Genomic DNA, 17,003 nt, shown 5'->3' on the forward strand with positions numbered 1-17,003 from the left:
ACGATTGGCTGATGGAAGTCTGCAGAGCTTCGGCTCATTTACTAGGCTCTGGAGCAACTGCACTTTGCGAAGTGCAGTCTATTTGCCTGTAGTAAATCAACCCCTATGTATCTTTCATCTCCATTCACAGAAAGAAAAACACAGGGGCAGGCTTCACAGTGACTGATCACAGTGGTAGCCAATTAGAGTCTACCACAACAATAAGGTGACCCAGAATCTGGAGTTGCGGGTCCTAGGGGGTTCTCTTGAGACCCCGATCTCTGTGTGACACTAAGACAGATCCGCATATATGCGGCCCCATGGCAAAAAGTGCAGTCCGCTTATACGTGTTCCATCGGCGTGAAATGGGTAACCTAAAAGAAAACCTTCCAAATGCAGCTCCCTCACCCCATACTAACCAGAGTCTGATCTTGATCCAGCAATGTACACAAGAGTAGCGGCACTCTACCTCCTCATTGATTTAGAAACAGCAATGGGAGCCATTGGCTGTCAATCACATCCAGTGAGGAGAGAGTGGGGTTGGGCTGAGCTGTGCTCTGTGTGTGTCTATGGACCAACGTAGCAGCTTACTATGGGGGTACTCAGCGGGGGGGGGGGGGGGGGAGCAAGGATCACAGAATAGAAACCGAAGAAGAGGGGAATCCGGGCTACTCTGTACAAAAACCACTGCGCAGTGCAAGTAAGTATAACGTGTTTAATATATATTTTTTATTATGGGCTTACTTAACATTAAAGGGGTTGTAAACCCTTGTGTTTTTTCACCTCATGGCATTCTATGCATTAAGGTGAAAAACCTTCTTTACTGCAGCAGCGCCCCCTTATACTTACCTGACCCCTGAAATTCGCGAAACGGGAACGAGCACACCAGCTCCGGTTGGTGTCTCATGTCTTGATTGAATAGATTGATAGTAGGGGTGCAACGGATCAAAAAACTCACGGATCGGATCGATCCTTGGATCAGAGTCACGGATCGGATCATTTTCAGATCAGCAAAAAAAACAAAACACACAAATCTTGTTACACCCACTGGAGTTTTAGATTTAAAAGCTATTTTCAACACAAAACCGAGCTTATATGCATAAATACAGTATTTGTAGATCGGACAGACTGTTTAGATGTTAAATTTTAAAAGCAACAGCAAACCTGCTGACCTTACATGGTTGCTAATGTGACAGAACAGCTCTGATTTTCACATTTAACATTAAATGTGAAAATCAGAGGTGTTCTGTCACATTAGCAACCATGTAAGTTCAACAGGTTTGCTGTTGCTTTTAAAGTTTAACATCTAAACAGTCTGTCCGATCTACAAATACTGTATTTATGCATATAAGCTCGGTTTTGTGTTGAAAATAGCTTTTAAATCTAAAACTCCGGTGGGTGTAGCAAGATGTCTGCTTGCCCCCTTCTCACTCTATCATTACTGTACTGTGCAGGAGTGTGGGGTGTAGCAAGATGGCGGCAACGAAACGTCACTTCCTGACGAGACAGCGGCCGCTTCCGGGTGTACCAAGATGGCCGCTGCCCCGGAGCTAGGCTGAAGCCGCGGCCTTTCCTATGGTGTGCAACGGATCGTTGCTGATCTGTACGGATCAACCTCCGCGGATCGGCACACCTGCGATCCGCGGAAGTTGATCCGTACGGATCAGCAACGATCTGTTGCACCCCTATCCTTACCCCTAAATAAAGGAAACATCATAATAATGTATGTCATACCCTGCGCAACTCCACAAAGGTAGGTAACAAAGCATTTATCAGAGGCAAACCACTGCATGTCAGGCCAGGGCTCTAAGACACTGGTCTCCAAACTGCAGCCTGGGGGTCGGATGTGGCTCTTTGCCTGTCTTTATTAGGCCCCGTGGGCCCTATTCCTCCCACTGACACCAATAATGTAGCATCATTCCTCTCAATGACAACAATGTGATGCTATTCCTCCCACCAACATCAATATGACGCACTATTCCTCCCACTGGCACTAAAAATAGGGCACTTAAAGTGTTTGTTAAGTCTAATTTGCAAGTAACTGCCAAACCCTCTATTAGAGCCTGGCATACCACACTATGGAAGTTATTTAAAAAAACAAATGTTCTAAATACCTATTTACAGCTGTCTTCAGGCCGGTCACATGACTCATGGCCGCTTTACAGCTACGAGACAGGGCTTCTGCAGGAGGAGCAGAGCAGCCATGTGATCTCCCCAGCTGGCGCTCGGCTCCTCCCACAGAAGCCCTGTCTCGTAGCTGTAAAGTGGCCACGAGTCATGTGATGGGCCTGAAGAAAGCTGTAAATAGGTATTTAGAACACTTGTTTTTTTACATAACTTCCATAGTGTGGTATGCCAGGCTTTAATAGAGGGTCTGGCGGTGACAATTTTAGGTTTTTAATTTTTGACAATAGCGGCGGGGGGGAGGGGACAAAGAGAGGGAGATGACAGGCAGGAAGGAGGGGGTGAGGGGAAGAGAGGAGAGCAGAGGGGATAGCAGCGTATGACGGAGGGACGCACTCTGACCACGGTGGTCAGGGCTCAGTAGCCCTTGTTATTGTGGTCAGTAAAGAGGGGGCATACAGGAAGTGGCAGGTTGAGGGAGGTTTTTTTTTTTCTTTACAGTTTAGAGGGGGGAAGATTACACAGCACAAGCACTGTGCTGTTTAACCGCTTGCCGACCAACCACCGTCTTTATACTGCAGCAGGTCGGCACGATCCCGCGAGCCGTTGTAGCTGTACGTCGGCTCCTTTACCTCACTGCGGGGGTGCCAATGCGCGTGGCCGGCGGTCGCGATGACCGGCGGCCACACGCGATCGTGGGCACGAGAGCCAGAACAGGGATGTGTGTGTATAAACACACACATCCCTGTTCTGTGAGCTGAGGAGAGACAGATCGTGAGTTCCTACTAGCTAGGAACAGCGATCTGTCATCTCCTATAGTCAGTCCCCTCCCCCTACAGTTCGAACACACACTAGGGAACACAGTTAACCCCTTCCCTGCCAGTGACATTTACACAGTAATCAGTGCATTTTTATAGTACTGATCGTTGTATAATTGTCCCAAAAATGTGTAAAAGTGTCCGATGTGTCTGCTGTAATGTCGCAGTCCCGATAAAAATCCCAGATCGCCGCCATTACTAGTAAAAAAAAATAATAATAAAAATGCCATAAATCTATCCCCTATTTTGTAGACGCTATAACTTTTGCGCAAACCAATCAATATATGCTTCATGCAATTTTTATTACCAAAAATAGGTAGAAGAATACATATTGGCCTAAACCGAGGAAAAAAAATAGCTTTTTTTAAAAAAACTGGGGATATTTATTATAGCAAAAAGTACAAAATATTGTGTTTTTATCAAAATTGTCGCACTTTTTTGTTTATACCGCAAAAAATAAAAACCGCAGAGATGATCAAATGCCACCAAAAGAAAGCTCTATTTGTGGGAAAAAAAAGAATGCCAATTTTGTTTGGGTACATTGCGCGATCGTGCAATTCTCAGTTAAAGCGACACAGTGCCTTATCGCAAAAATGGCCTGGTCATTGAGCAGCCAAATCTTCCGGTGCTAAAGTGGTTAATCAGCTTTAAGGGACCAGGATGTGTATTTTTTTTTTGTGTTGACAAACACTTTAACTTCCCACTGACAACAAAAGGGCAATATTCCTCCCACTGACAGCAGTGATGGGGTACCATTCTTCCCCTGACACCAATGAGGGGCACCATTCCTCCCACCTTCACCAACAATGGGGCACCATTCTTCCCACTGACACCAGTGATGAGGCACTATTCCTCCCACTGACACCAGCGATGGGCCAATATTCTTTCCCCTGACACCAATGAGGGGCACCATTCTTCCCATTGCCACCAACAATAGGGCACTTAAGATTTCTGTCACTGATACCAATGATGGCATTGCTTACTTTAAATGACATTAATAACTGGTATTATTTTTTTCAAAGGATGTAGACCAGTGGTCTCCAAACTGTGGCCCAGAGGTGGCCCTTTGTTTGCCTTTATCTGGCCCCTGGGGCTCTATTCCTCCCACTGACACAAATAACGTGGCACTATTCCTCCCAATGACAACAACAATGTGACACTATTCCTCCCACTGACACTAAAAATAGGGCACTCTACTTCCCACTAACACCTACAATGGGGCACCATTCCTTCCACTGACACCAGTGATGAGGCACTATTCCTCTCACTGACATCAGTCATGGGGCACCATTCTTCCCCCGACACCAATGAGGGGCACTATTCCTCCCACTGCCACCAACAATGGGACACTATTTCTCCCACTGACACCAATGATGACATTGCTTACTCTCACTGACGCCAGGATTATCAGATTATAATAGACCACACCTACTTACCTGTTTTTTAAAGGATGTAGACCAGTGGTCTCCAAAATGTGGCCCAGGGCTGGAGGTGGTCTTTGGGGCTCTATTCCTCCCACTGACACCAATAATGTGGCACCATTCCTCTCAATGACAATGATATGACACAATTCCTCCCACCAACACCAATAAGGTGCACTATTCCTCCCACTAACGCTAAAAATAGGGCACTGTACCTCTCACTGACATCAGGAGGGGGGAGGAGGAGGAGAGGGGGGGGAGGAGGAGAGGGGGGGGAGGAGGAGAGGGGGGGGGGGGGAGGAGGAGAGGGGGGGGGGGAGGAGGAGAGGGGGGAGGGGGGAGGGGGGAGGAGAGGGGGGGAGGAAGAGAGATGAGGGTGCTGTGTGAGGAGTAGAGATGGAAGGTCTGTGGTAAGTTGTCCCCGCTCCTCCCTCTACTTACAGACTGATAAACATGCTCTTCTTCCTCCTCCAGTCACCTGACAAGGGGATAGAATAAGTGAGAACGTGCACAGACTTTCCTCACTGTACAGCGGCGCTCTCTATTGCCACCTGCAGGCTGGAGGGTGAAGAGCGCCGAATCCTCTCCAGCAATCCGTCTTCTCCCGTCACAGGACATTATGACCGAGCGACGTCAGAGACAGCGCGCGCCCCGTGCGGGGGGGTCACGGGGGGCGGACGGATAACGGTTATACCGGCACGAGAGGGCTGAGCGGCGCCATTTTCTTCCGTGCGTTAGCAGCGACAGGACGTGTCTCTGATCGGCTATCGTCACAGAAGAAAAACAGCGCCCTACAGCGCATTTATCGGTGATTACACCCCAAGCTTTTCCATCGGTGATATAGTAAGTGTCATTATCAGTGATTATAACCTTACAATGAGATCGGGTCCGGTGTCGGGATGTGTGTGTGTGGTGGGGGGGCAATAGAGAGCTGCACCCCTCTTGTGCTGTAATGATCTGTCAGTGTTTTCTCTCCTCCTTTCTGGTTTGAGGGAAGAGAAATCACTTTTTACACTCAGGATCAGAGCTTCTCCTCTGTTAGTACTTCCAATCAGTGCCGCCAATCAGTGCTTCCAGTTAGTGCCAACCAGTGCCACCTGTCAGAGCTTCCAATCAGTGTCAATGAGTGCCAGTCAGTGCTTTCAATCAGTGCCACCTGTCAGTGCCTGTCAGTGCCAGTCAGTAAAAAACAGTGGCACCTGTCAGTGCCGCTTATCAGTGCCAACCAATGCCACCTATTAGTGCCCATGAGTGCCGCCTATCAGTGCCAATCAAGGCTTCCAATCATTGCCACCTGTCAGTGCCCATCCTTGCTGCCTAACAGTGCCCATCAGAAATTCCAATCACTGCTTTCAATCAGTGCTGCCTATCAGTGCTCATCAGTGTTGACTATCAGTGTTGACTATCGGTGTGGTCTATCATTGCCCATCAGTGCTGCCAATCAGTGCCCATCAGTGGAGCCTATCAGTACTGCCAATCAGTGCCCATCAGTGGTGCCTATCAGTACCAATCAGTGCCCATCAGTGGTGCCTATCACTACCAATCAGTGCCCATCAGTGGTGCCTATCAGTACCAACCAGTGCTGCCAGTCAGTGCCCATCAGTGCAGGGATGGGATGATGAACTCAGCAGACAGGCACATTTTCCATGGGGGGGCCGGCCTGGTGGGGCACAACTGAAATCTGTTGATGTTTACCAACCAGCTCCTGTACATATACGTCGGCGCTTTGAAGGTGGATATCTCGGTAACGGCAGCAGCTGCTTCCACAACCGAGGTATCCATCTTTTCAGGAGCCGGTCGTGTTTCCGATAATGGTGGTCTCTGCAGTGGATTCGCTGCTAGATCACCGTTATTGGTGGCGGGAGAGGTGCCACCCCCTCCCGCCGCTCTCCCGCGCCCTCCTCCACCGGTAGCAGCGGAGGCGATCGGGACCTGTCATGTCCGTGGTATGGAGACAAGTGGGGGGAAGATGGCCCCCACCGTCTCCATACCATAGGAGGGTGGAAGGGACGTCATAACATCAGCTCCACCCATACGTCTTAAAGGCATATTTTTTTGTTGTCATTTTTTTTTTTTTTTTTTTTTTTTTGCATTTAAGTCCAAATATGAGATCTGAGGACTTTTTGACCCCAGATCTCATATTTAAGAGGACCTGTCATGCTTTTTTTCTATTACAAGGGATGTTTACATTCCTTGTAATAGGAATAAAAGTGATCCAAAATTTTTTTTTTTTAATAAAAAACAGTGAAAAAATAAATAAAATAAAGTAAAATAAATAAGAAAAAAAAACAATTTTTTTAAAGCGCCCCCGTCACGAGCTCGTGCGCAGAAGCGAACGCATACATGAGTAGCGCCCGCATATGAAAACGGTGGTCAAACCACACATGTGAGGTATCGCCACGACCGGTAGAGCGAGAGCAATAATTATAGCCCTAGACCTCCTCTGTAACTCAAAACATGCAACCTTTAGAATTTTTTAAACGTCGCCTATGGAGATTTTTAAGGGTAAAAGTTTGACGCCATTCCACGAGCGGGCGCAATTTTGAAGCGTGACATGTTGGGTATAAATTTACTTGGCATAACATTATATTTCACAATATTAAAAAAATTTGGCTAACTTTACTGTTGTCTTATTTTTTTATTCAAAAAAGTGAAATTTTTCCAAAAAAGTGCGCTTATAAGACCGCTGCGCAAATACGGTGCAAAAAAAGTATTGCATTGACCGCCATTTTATTCTCTAGGGTGTTAGAACCCCCAAACATTATATATTGTTTTTTTCTAAGTAATTTTCTAGCAAAAAAACAGTTTTTAAACATGTAAACACCTAAAATCCAAAATGAGGCTGGTCCTTAAGTGGTCCTTAAGTGGTTAATGCCACATGCTGATCTTTAGACCCCTTTCACACTGGGGCGGTTTGCAGGCGCTATTGCGCTAAAAATAGCGCCTGCAAACCGACCCGAAAGTGCCGCTGCTTTGTCTCCAGTGTGAAAGCCCCGGGGCATTCAATGAGGCAGCGCGGCTATACCGCCGGCAAAGCACCTCTGCAGAGGCTCTTTGCGTTGGTTTTTAACCCTTTCTCGGCCGCTAGCGGGGGGTAAAACTGCCCCGCTAGCGGCCGAATACCGACGGTAAAGCTTTACTGCCAACGCCGCCCCAGTGTGAAAGGGGCCTTAGTATATTAAGTAATCACCACACTACTATTTACAATAAACTACTGGAGGTAAAATAAAAAAGTGTCAGGGAAAGGTCTGCCGCTAAGCACTGTTATGTGTTCCACACCACAAAAAAAAAAAAAAAAAAGTGCAGCGCTAACTTACTGATCAATAATTTACCAATAATGGTAGAACCCTCCAATGTATGGAAATCTCAATAAACTTCAATGTTACCACAATACCGGTCTCTATGATATGTAACTTCACATATAATACACATCACACTGAAAATAAGACATACATTACAAACTTAGCAGGGATGGTGGAAACCCCTCCTATAGATATTTGGCATACAGATTAACCTCAAGTGCAACAACTTTTTAGTTGGGAGGTTCCCACCATTATAGCACTTTGGAATTTTTATTTTTTAGATTGTTACACTTAATTTTATATGTTTTAGTTACTATTATAATGTGAATTTTTGCACTTGAAGTTAATTTTCCATCACCCTTGCTAAGTCCATGTCTTATGGACCTTGCTTTGTGCTCTGGTGTGCAGTCATGTTGGAACAGGAAGGGGCCGTCCCCAAACTGTTCCCACAAAGCTGGGAGCATGAAATTGTCCAAAATGTCTTGGTATGCTGACGCCTTAAGAGTTTCCTTCACTGGAACTAAGGGACCAATCCCAACCCCTGAAAAACAACCCCACATCATAATCCCCCCTCCACCAAATAATTTGGACCAGTGCACAAAGCAATGTCCATAAAGACATGGGTGAGCGAGTTTGGGGTGGAGGAACTTGACTGGCCTGCACAGATTCCTGACCTCAACCCGATAGAACACCTTTGGGATGAATTAGAGCCGAGACTGCGAGCCAGGCCTTCTCATCCAACATCAGCGCCTGACCTCACAAATGCGCTTCTGGAAGAATGGTCAAATTCCCATAGACACACTCCTAAACCTTGTGGACAGCGTTCCCAGAAGAGTTGAAGCTGTTATAGCTGCAAAGGGTGGGCAACTCAATATTGAACCCTACAGACTAAGACTGGGATGCCTTTAAAGTTCATATATATATATATATACACACACACACACGCGTATTTGAGCTTTGGGGTGCACACCCTAATACAACAGGCTGCACACGCCTATGGACGGCAGGTAGGAGAAGCTGCCATAAGGACACAATAGTAAGGCACTGAGGTATAGTAACAAAGTATAACCTAAACTGAATGAGTAAAAGTACTTTATTATATATCAAATGATAAATGTAATGTAACCAGGGGCGGACTGGCCATGCCCGAGGGCCCGGGACCAGTAGAGGCCCCATGAGAGTCTCCTGGGCTGGTATCTTTATTGGGTCACCACTTACCCGCTGTAAATCTCCCCTCAAATGTGACAGCTCCTGTGTTTTTATCCGGCTCGGACCGGACGGGCGTCCTTATATACAGGGGGCTGCATAGAGCATGCGCGGTCACAGTGATCCTTTCTGGTTGGACCAAAAGCAGCTTGCCTGCTGACATAGATGCTGCCCCCTGCTGCCTCTCACTCACCAATGGGGGCACAGGGATCCCTGCAAGGGGGCACAGAGATCCTCACCAGGGGGCACACACTACCCAATGGGGCACAGGGATCCCTTCAAGTGGGCACAGAGATCCCCGCCTGGGGGCAAAACACTATCAAGTGGGGGCACAGAGATCCACGCCATGGGGGCACACACACTACTAAGTGGGGGGTAGAGAGATCCCTGACGGGGGGCACACGCTACCTAGTGGGCGCACAGAGATCCCCACCAGGGGGCACACACTACCCAATGGGGTCAGAGAGATCCCTGACGGGGGGCAAAACTACCCAGTGGGGACACAGAGATACCCGTCAGGGGACACACACTACCCAATGGGGGCACAGAGATCCCCCGCCAGGGGGGCACACATTGCCGATAGTAGGTAGTATAGTGTGTGCGTGGGGGGGGGGTATAGTGGTTCTGGTATGTTCCAAGAGTAGGGTGTATAGGGGGGGTCTGTTGTTACCTAATTGTGGGAGGTACAATGGTTCTGTTGTTATCTAGGAGTAGGGGGTATAGAGGGGTCTGGGGTTAGCTAAGAGTGGGGGGCATAGAATCCCACCTCCCAACTCACATCCCACCCCAATTCCCCCTCCTAACAAAAATCTGCTCCCCCCCCCAATTCTTCCTGCTAGCACAAATCCTTCCAATCACTTCTTCTAACACAGATCCCCCTCCTCAATCCCCCTCCTAGCACAAATTCCCCCCAATCCCTCCTCCCAGCTCAAGCCCCCTTAGCAGAATTTTTCACCCCCTCTCCTAGCACATACATTCACCCAATGCCCCCTCCTGGCTCAAATCCCCCCAAACTCTCCACCTAGCACATACACTCCATATGCGTTCCAACACTGTTGTTTCGTCAGCTTAGGCGACCCGTCAGAATGTGTAACAGAAGTGACGTTCCGTCTCCACCATCTTGCTACACCCCACACTCCTCCATAGTAAGGATACACTGAGAAGGGGAAAGAGGACATCTTGTTACACCCACCGGAGTTTTGCATTTTACACTTATTTGTAACAGTAAAGTGAGTTTATATAGTGAAATACAATTCTTAGAACTCCGTCTGACTGGTTAGATGTTACATTTTGAAAGCAGTGAACTTCTGTTAGATTAGCAAACCTATGACATAAGCAGGCTTGACGCTGCTTTTAAAATTCAACATCTAACGAGTCCGACGGAATTGTAAGTACTGTATTTCACTAGATAAACTCACTTTACTGCTAAAAAACTAAGTGTAAAATGCAAGAGAGAGAAGGGGGAGACTTCAGTCACAGACAGGGATGGATGGTGAGCTCACTCACCCCTTGGCAGTCAGCACCTCTCATCCAGACGTATCTGAGGCTGCTGGACTTCAAATTTCCGGCCCCCACTTTCCTATTCTGAGGCACATCCCTGGGGATTGGAGTGTGGGCAGACACAGAGGGGTAGGGGCGGGAGGAAGAGAAGCAGATCGAGCCCTCTCTCCTCTCCTGTCTATATGTGGGGGGAACTGTTAGTGCTGGCTTTGGGCAGTGTGAAAGAGAGTGTAACAGACACAGCTTAGACAACTGCAGCCAGCAACTGCTGGGAGGCCATAGTCCAGTCTGAATTATGTGTCCGGGTTTGTCCAGGTGAATCCCGGACAAGTGGCAACCCTAGTGCAGCTACAGGCATCTTTCAGATATTGTATTGGCGATTCCCTACACCAGGGATATTCACCTTGCAGACCTCCAGCTGTTGCAGAACTACAAGTCCCATGAGGCATAGCAAGACTCTGACAGCCACAAGCATGACACCCAGAGGCAGAAGCATGATGGGACTTGTAGTTTTGCAACAGCTGGAGGTCCGCTCATTGCATATCCCTGCCCTACACCATAAGAACAATCATAGCGGCTGTTCCGCCACTTGATCGTTCTTATGGACGTCACCCCCCTCCCACCGCCCTCCAGTGCTTCTACCAATTCACCGCTGCCATCGGTGAGCCGGAGAACAGATCCGCCAGCCCCGGATGTCTACCATAGAGATTTCCAGCGAACCAGATGGTCGCCGGAGTCTCTATGATCGTTTAGAGGCCGGGCGCGATGTTATGACATCACGCCCGGCCTCTGCATTCAAACAAACGGCGCCACCTCGGCTGGGAAGCTGAGATCGTTTTTTGTTTTTTTTTTATTTCAGCCATCCCAGCCTAGAGGTGAGATGTGGGGTCTTATTGACCCCATATCTCACTGTAAAGAGGACCTGTCATGCCATATTCCTATTACAAGGGATGTTTACATTCCTTGTAATAGGAATAAAAGTGATCCTAATTTTTTTTTTTTTTAAAGTGTCAAACTAAAAAATCTAAAGTAAAATTAACAATAAAAAAAAATAAAAAATAAAAAATAAAGTGCCCCTGTCCCTGTGTGCTCACATGCAGAAGCGAATGCATACGTAAGTCCTGCCCACATATGAAAACAGTGTTCAAATCACACGTGTGAGGTGTCGCCGTGAACCTTAGAGCGAGAGCAATAATTCTAGCCCTGGACATCCTCTGTAACTCAAAACATAACCAGTAAAAAATTTTAAAGCGGCGCTTATGGGGATTTTTAAATACCGAAGTTTGGCGCAATTCCACAAGCGTGTGCAATTTTGGAGCGTGACATGTTAGGTATCTGTTTACTCAGCTTAACTTCATCTTTCACATTATACCCAGCATAGGGGAAAATAGAAGTGGCACTGTGCAGGGTCCACACATACAGAATAAGAAGAGATATTGAGAATTATGCCCATCATACCCAGCCATTAAAATGATAATAGTACAGTTTAATTACATGTAAAATCTATGAAATGATATAAAATGTATTTGGTACAGTGTTACATGACTGAGGTATTCCTTCCCAGTCAAAGTTTTCAGGCTTAAAGCTGTCAGCTGGTATGAGGTGTGTGATGTCACAGTGGGCTGCAAACCGGTTCAAACCAGACTGCAGTTGTTTCAAAACATTCCTGCACTGGAAGCTGACCGAGTCACATTGTGTCTCCTGGGATTATTATAGTTTTTTATTCAAATATATTGCTATGTTACTATTATTGTACATATTACTATTTATGATTAATATTTAACATTTTTAGTTTTTTTTCAGGTACACCGGCATCAGTCACCACCACCATGCCACGAGCTTCACGACGTCGGTCCCGTGCAAGGCGATCCCGTCAGGAGGGCGGAGAGGAGCCAATTGCACACCGGACAAGAGGACAACTTCGGAGGAGACAACACCCAGCGCCACAGAGTCCACCGGCAATGGAGCAGCCTACCTGTTCCATTTGCCTCGGTGAGTATAATGCAGAGGACACCCGAACATTACCATGTTCTCACATGTTCCATTCTGCTTGTATTAACAGATGGCTTCGACAAACCCCAACTTGTCCTGTCTGCCGGGCATTTGCTCCACCAAATGAAGAACCCGTCTTGCAGATTCGTGTTGTCGCGAGGATTGATGAAAATGGAGGCATCCAAATGGTTTTCTTGTAATGTACAGTTTACCACTCATGCCTCAAAAACAACATGGGGCAAAGTACAGTATACCAATATGTATGTTTTTTTTATATTTCCTGCTTAGAGCCCTTTCACACTGGGGCGGGCGTCAGCAGCGGCGCTTTACTGTCGGTATGCGGCCGATAGCGGGGTGGTTTTACCCCCCGCTAGCGGCTGAGAAATGGTTAAAAACCACCGCAAAGCGCCTCTGCAGAGGCGCTTTGCCGGCGGTATAGCCGCGCCGTCCCATTGATTTCAATGGGCAGGAGCGGTATACACTCCGCTCCTTCACCGCTCGGAAGATGCTGCTAGCAGGACTTTTTTTACCGTCCTGCCAGCGCATCGCTCCAGAGTGAAAGCCCTCGGGGCTTTCACACTGGAATGAAAGTAGCTGCACTTTCGGGTCGGTTTGCAGGCGCTATTATTAGCGCAATAGCGCCTGCAAACCGCCCCAGTGTGAAAGGACCCTTATAGTATATAATGCCAGGAAAAAAAAATATACTTCAGACAATTACCACCGCAAAGGAGTCCCTCCACCCTGAGGCGGCCTCCAGGTCGCCGGTGGAGGCTCCCAGACAAGTACCACCGCAAAGGAGTCCCTCCACCCTGAGGCGGCCTCCAGGTCGCCGGTGGAGGCTCCGAGACAAGTACCACCGCAAAGGAGTCCCTCCAGCCTGAGGCGGCCTCCAGGTCGCCGATGGAGGCTCCCAGACAAGTACCACCTCAAAGGAGTCCCTCCACCCTGAGGCGGCCTCCAGGTCGCCGGTGGAGGCTCCCAGACAAGTACCACCGCAAAGGAGTCCCTCCAGCCGGAGGCGGCCTCCAGGTCGCCGGTGGAGGCTCCCAGACAAGTACCACCGCAAAGGAGTCCCTCCACCCTGAGGCGGCCTCCAGGTCGCCGGTGGAGGCTCCAAGACAAGTACCACCGCAAAGGAGTCCCTCGACCCTGAGGCGGCCTCCAGGTCGCCGGTGGAGGTTCCCAGACAAGTACCACCGCAAAGGAGTCCCTCGACCCTGAGGCGGCCACCAGGTCACCGGTGGAGGCTCCCAGACAAGTACCACCGCAAAGGAGTCCCTCCACCCTGAGGCGGCCTCCAGGTCGCCGGTGGAGGCTCCCAGACAAGTACCACCGCAAAGGAGTCCCTCCACCCTGAGGCGGCCTCCAGGTCGCCGGTGGAGGCTCCCAGACAAGTACCACCGCAAAGGAGTCCCTCCAGCCTGAGGCAGCCTACAGGTCGCCGGTGGAGGCTCCCAGACAAGTACCACCGCAAAGGAGTCCCTCCAGCCTGAGGCGGCCTCCAGGTCGCCGGTGGAGGCTCCCAGACAAGTACCACCGCAAAGGAGTCCCTCCAGCCTGAGGCGGCCTCCAGGTCGCCGGTGGAGGCTCCCAGACAAGTACCACCGCAAAGGAGTCCCTCCACCCTGAGGCGGCCTCCAGGTCGCCGGTGGAGGCTCCAAGACAAGTACCACCGCAAAGGAGTCCCTCGACCCTGAGGCGGCCTCCAGGTCGCCGGTGGAGGTTCCCAGACAAGTACCACCGCAAAGGAGTCCCTCGACCCTGAGGCGGCCTCCAGGTCACCGGTGGAGGCTCCCAGACAAGTACCACCACAAAGGAGTCCCTCCACCCTGAGGCGGCCTCCAGGTCGCCGGTGGAGGCTCCCAGACAAGTACCACCGCAAAGGAGTCCCTCCAGCCTGAGGCAGCCTCCAGGTCGCCGGTGGAGGCTCCCAGACAAGTACCACCGCAAAGGAGTCCCTCCAGCCTGAGGCGGCCTCCAGGTCGCCAGTGGAGGCTCCCAGACAAGTACCACCGCAAAGGAGTCCCTCCACCCTGAGGCGGCCTCCAGGTCGCCGGTGGAGGCTCCCAGACAAGTACCACCGCAAAGGAGTCCCTCCACCCTGAGGCGGCCTCCAGGTCGCCGGTGGAGGCTCCCAGACAAGTACCACCGCAAAGGAGTCCCTCCACCCTGAGGCGGCCTCCAGGTCGCCGGTGGAGGCTCCCAGACAAATACCACAGCAAAGGAGTCCCTCCATCCTGAGGCGGCCTCCAGGTCGCTGGTGGAGGCTCCCAGACAAGTAACACCGCAAAGGAGTCCCTCCACCCTGAGGCGGCCTCCAGGTCGCCGGTGGAGGCTCCCAGACAAGTACCACCGCAAAGGAGTCCCCCCACCCCGAGGCGGCCTCCAGGTCGCCGGTGGAGGCTCCCAGACTATTACCACCGCAAAGGAGTCCCTCCACCCCGAGGCGGCCTCCGGGTCGCCGGTGGAGGCTCTGAGACAATTACCACCGCAAAGGAGTCCCTCCACCCCGAGGCGGCCTCCGGGTCGCCGGTGGAGGCTCTCAGACAATTACCACCGCAAAGGAGTCCCTCCACCCCGAGGCGGCCTCCGGGTCGCCGGTGGAGGCTCTCAGACAATTACCACCGCAAAGGAGTCCCTCCACCCTGAGGTGGCCTCCGGGTCGCCGGTGGAGGCTCTCAGACAATTACCACCGCAAAGGAGTCCCTCCACCCTGAGGCGGCCTCCGGGTCGCCGGTGGAGGCTCCCAGACAAGTACCACCGCAAAGGAGTCCCTCCACCCTTAGGCGGCCTCCGGGTCGCCGGTGGAGGCTCCCAGACAAGTACCACCGCAAAGGAGTCCCTCCACCCTGAGGCGGCCTCCGGGTCGCCGGTGGAGGCTCCCAGACAAGTACCACCGCAAAGGAGTCCCTCCACCCTGAGGCGGCCTCCGGGTCGCCGGTGGAGGCTCCCAGACAAGTACCACCGCAAAGGAGTCCCTCCACCCTGAGGCGGCCACCAGGTCGCCGGTGGAGGCTCCCAGACAAGTACCACCGCAAAGGAGTTCCTCCACCCTGAGGCGGCCTCCGGGTCGCCAGTGGAGGCTCCCAGACAAGTACCACCGCAAAGGAGTCCCTTCACCCTGAGGCGGCCTCCGGGTCGCCGGTGGAGGCTCCCAGACTATTACCACCGCAAAGGAGTCCCTCCACCCCGAGGCGGCCTACAGGTCGCCGGTGGAGGCTCCCAGACAAATACCACCACAAAGCAGTCCCTCCACCCAGAGGCGGCCTCCAGGTCGCCGGTGGAGGCTCCCAGACAATTACCACCGCAAAGGAGTCGTCCCTCCACCCCGAGGCGGCCTCCAGGTCGCCGGTGGAGGCTCCCAGACTATTACCACCACAAAGGAGTCCCTCCACCCCGAGGCGGCCTCCAGGTCACCGGTGGAGGCTCCCAGACTATTACCACCGCAAAGGAGTCCCTCCACCCCGAGGTGGCCTCCAGGTCGCCGGTGGAGGCTCCCAGACAATTACCACCGCAAAGGAGTCCCTCCACCCCGAGGCGGCCTCCAGGTTGCCGGTGGAGGCTCCCAATTACCACCGCAAAGGAGTCCCTCCACCCTGAGGCGGCCTCCAGGTCGCCGGTGGAGGCTCCCAGACAATTACCACCGCAAAGGAGTCCCTCCACCCTGAGGCGGCCTTCAGGTTGCCGGTGGAGGCTCCCAGACTATTACCACCCCAAAGGAGTCCCTCCACCCTGAGGCGGCCTCCGGGTCGCCGGTGGAGGCTCCCAGACAATTACCACCGCAAAGGAGTCCCTCCACCCTGAGGCGTCCTCCGGGTCGCCGGTGGAGACTCCCAGACTATTACCACCGCAAAGGAGTGCCTCCACCCTGAGGCGGCCTCCGGGTCGCCGGTGGAGGCTCCCAGACTATTACCACCGCAAAGGAGTCCCTCCACCCTGAGGCGGCCTCCGGGTCGCCGGTGGAGGCTCCCAGACAATTACCACCGCAAAGGAGTCCCTCCACCCTGAGGCGGCCTCCGGGTCGCCGGTGGAGGCTCCCAGACAATTACCACCGCAAAGGAGTCCCTCCACCCTGAGGCGGCCTCCGGGTCGCCGGTGGAGGCTCCCAGACAATTACCACCGCAAAGGAGTCCCTCCACCCCGAGGCGGCCTCCAGGTTGCCGGTGGAGGCTCCCAATTACCACCGCAAAGGAGTCCCTCCACCCTGAGGCGGCCTCCAGGTCGCCGGTGGAGGCTCCCAGACAATTACCACCGCAAAGGAGTCCCTCCACCCTGAGGCGGCCTTCAGGTCGCCGGTGGAGGCTCCCAGACTATTACCACCCCAAAGGAGTCCCTCCACCCTGAGGCGGCCTCCGGGTCGCCGGTGGAGGCTCCCAGACAATTACCACCGCAAAGGAGTCCCTCCACCCTGAGGCGTCCTCCGGGTCGCCGGTGGAGACTCCCAGACTATTACCACCGCAAAGGAGTCCCTCCACCCTGAGGCGGCCTCCGGGTCGCCGGTGGAGGCTCCCAGACTATTACCACCGCAAAGGAGTCCCTCCACCCTGAGGCGGCCTCCGGGTCGCCGGTGGAGGCTCCCAGACAATTACCACCGCAAAGGAGTCCCTCCACCCTGAGGCGGCCTCCGGGTCGCCGGTGGAGGCTCCCAGACAATTACCACC

Source organism: Aquarana catesbeiana, linkage group LG11 (genome assembly GCF_042186555.1).
Source record: "Aquarana catesbeiana isolate 2022-GZ linkage group LG11, ASM4218655v1, whole genome shotgun sequence".
NCBI classification, from domain to species: Eukaryota; Metazoa; Chordata; class Amphibia; order Anura; family Ranidae; genus Aquarana; species Aquarana catesbeiana.